The following is a 3,330-nucleotide window of genomic DNA, read 5'->3' on the forward strand; positions in this document are numbered from 1 at the left end:
GGCGTCTCCTGTCGTCGTCGTCGTTTCTTGCCATGGTACGAAAACACCGGGAGACTCGTTTTGTAGCGTAAGCTAAACTGACCAAGGTTGAGCAGTTTCGCGTGGACCTTGAAGGGCCGTGCTGTGCAAGCGCGAGGATCATTCGATTGGATTGGATTTGGATTGGAAATCCAGTCCTGTTGTAGTACGGGTGTGTAGAGAATTGGGTCTGCACATTTGCCGGTCTGCGCATTTCAGAGGGGCGACGTCATAGCCGCGGCAGACGCATTGGCGCCGGCGCGCGCCCAGCTGTGAGCCTCGGTTGCGCAGTAGCCAAGTCTGACGGTGCGCCGGAGCCGCTGATAGCCGTTTCGCGTGGCTCCTGGCGAGCCGTGCTTCGCGTGCGCGAAGAGCGGTGACTGCACTGGACTGGACCGGACCGGACCGGACTGGACTGGACTGGATTGAATTGGATTGGAATGGAAATCATTTTACCAGCAGTAAGCATGATAATCAGCTAATCCTAGACAACCAGGAAATTCAAAAATAACCAGCTAAACCTTAGCTCACGCTAAGCCGAGCTAAGCCACTGCTAATGTTTTTTCAGTTCCTCGCGCCATAATGTAACCCGTACTAAAAGAGACGTGTATAATGGATAAAACCAGTTCAAAACAAACATACACGATTTAAAGGTTTGTGGAACGCTCCCGGTCCGCACCAGCAATCGTCAAGCACAAGCAGAAACTGTTTGTAGATGGGCTATAATTTGTGTGACACACAAGTACTTACCGGCTGTCGACGCTAAGCCTGATGGGATCAGGTGGTCGGTCGAACCAAGAAAAGGCATACTTACCTGCTGCCGGACCCTCGTTGATCATCGAGGACGAGCCCGCTGGGTGAGGCCCGGGCATTGCACTGCGCTCTAGGGTGCCTCGATGCGCGCCCGCTCCGCTGCGGGTGCGCATCGAGGCACCCTACTGCGCTCGCGTTCACCCCCTGCCACTTCCCCAAACTGGCGCAGATCGGGCATGCTAATTGCTTAAATCCGGTTCAACGCCATAGAGGGCGCCACCGCCTTAGCAAACGCACGAGTGCTCCTCCCACCGGCGCTTCTCCGTATGGCAAGAGAAAGACTTGCAATCTTTGAATACACTTATACACTGCATGCTTCGCCCCTCCCCAGGTTTCGCGTTAGTGGAGATGGCCTGGGACTTTTTGTGTTTGGGCGTATCCTGGGGGAGAATTCATTCCTGGGCATTGGCCGCAGTGTGAGCATTTCGGAGTGCCTGCAATCCCGTCTGTGTAGTGTCTACTGGGCTTTCTAGAAGCGTTCAAGTTTCCGCCGCTGAAAGAGGCATGCTGGAATGAGAGCTAATTCTTTAGGGTCCAAAAGCATGTTGCCTTCATTTATGACGTCTCGTACGTACTTTTTGCGAGTGTGCACGGTGCTGGTGTTTCTGGTGGCGGCGGCTGCGGCTTTACGAAGTGTCCAATCAGGGGCGGATCCAGCCACTCATTTTAGGGGGGGCGGTCACTTGAAGTACAAATGAAGAGGGGGAGGGTGACTTTAGTTTTTAGTAGTTACTATTATCAAAGGAACCCCGTCAGAGCATAAATACTGTTAATTTTTGCTCACAGTGGTCTACTCATTTGTTCTAATCAATTTTCTAATCTTAATGAATTTCAAGAAATACTACAAATATCCGGCTACCATACTTCAAATGTAGGCACATTTTGCTGTGCTAATCCTTTGTTCGGAATCGGGTTGCGTGGCCGGTGCGAACACGGGTTGGTGTCGTGCCGGGCAGTCATCAGGACAAGTTGATGTGAGAAAGAACGCTGTCTTTATACAAGTATTTACACTATCCGGATCACAGTGAACCGGCACGGCGCTTTCAGGTGCACCGGAACCATATTAAATGAGCCGATTGACATCCAATCATTTTCCCTCTTTCGACGTGGTCACCAGAATTACACTATTTCTTGGATATTTCCGGGGTCATAATGATGAGCACATACATGCACTTCAAAAGTGAATGTCCCATTGATAACCAAGCATTACTGCAGATACAGTGGGAGTTCATGTACGAGACTGCAGAAACAATGCCACAGAAATATGTGCAGCTAGAGCACTACGACGTCTGGTTGGTAGATTTGGGAACTTCTACTGAAAGTTCTAATGTGAGCAATCCAATGCTACAACACGAATTCCAACCTCCGTCGTCCACGATTTCCGTTGGCGAAGCGATCAATAACTTTTTCACAGTCAACAGGGATGTCTCTGTGCGTATGTAGCAAGGCGAGGCCGGTCAGGCGTGTCTCACTCATCTGTGATCGCAGCCATGTCTTTAAGCGGCGGAGCGTAGAGAAGGATCTTTCGGCGCTGGCGACGCTGACAGGGAGAGTGGCCAGTATTTGTAGTAGTGCTTTGATCGAAGGAAAGATGTTGACGTCGCACATGGAGAATGCTTCAACAGCAGTCGCAGGGATGTCGGCTCCTTATTCTCTTTCACGCTTCCACTTTTCCCGCCATAACCGCAGTTCTGCTGCAATAACACTAGCACTTATTGGGCCGCGCCTTAATTATGAGCGATCCATACCGCTGGGCAATCTGGTTGACTACTTTTGCTTCGTCTTCTGATGCTATGGTATTCAGCAGCTGGGACGGCAAAAATAGGAAGAGCTCACAAACTCCAAAAGTATCATCATTGAATCTCCATTTCAGGTCTGCCAACACATTATCCAGTAGAGGAATATACACTGATGTCCTGAAGAAGCTCTCTGGATCAAGCGCTGGAGTGTTAGACCTGTAGGACTGTCTCTTCGTGATGCGAGGGAGCCGCAGCTCTGTTTCAAGTTCGTCCGCGAGCGCGACGGCTTTCTCGTAGAGAGGTGTGAACGCCTCTTCACTGTCACGCCTTTGAGCAGTGAGGGCAGCTACAGTGTCTGTCAGCGTATTCCTTGCTGTATGCACATCAACGCACTCCTTCTGGTAGAGACGACTCAACGGAAGCGTGTGAGTCAAAAGGTCCGAGAGGCAAACTATCGCCATTATGAACTCACCATCGCCAACGGCGACGCGGAGCGTCCTTGCTTTTGCAGCGCTTTGAAGCTCCTTCCAGTTGGCGACGGCGTCAAGAGCTTTCGCCACGAAGACAAGAGAGTCCTGAAATTGGATGACACTGTCATGTCGCTCCACCCATCTCGTCTCGCAAAGGCTTTTCAGCTGGTGGCCAAGTGTGTTCTTTAATACACTGTTTCGTTTTGGTGAGGCGGTGAAGAAGGAAATTACCTCCTTCATAACCCCCACCGCCTTCCTAACGGCTTGAACGCGCGATGACTTCGAGATCG

Source organism: Haemaphysalis longicornis, unplaced genomic scaffold, assembly GCF_048455015.1.
Source record: "Haemaphysalis longicornis isolate Haplotype H1 unplaced genomic scaffold, Haemaphysalis longicornis Haplotype H1 scaffold_7, whole genome shotgun sequence".
NCBI lineage: Eukaryota > Metazoa > Arthropoda > Arachnida > Ixodida > Ixodidae > Haemaphysalis > Haemaphysalis longicornis.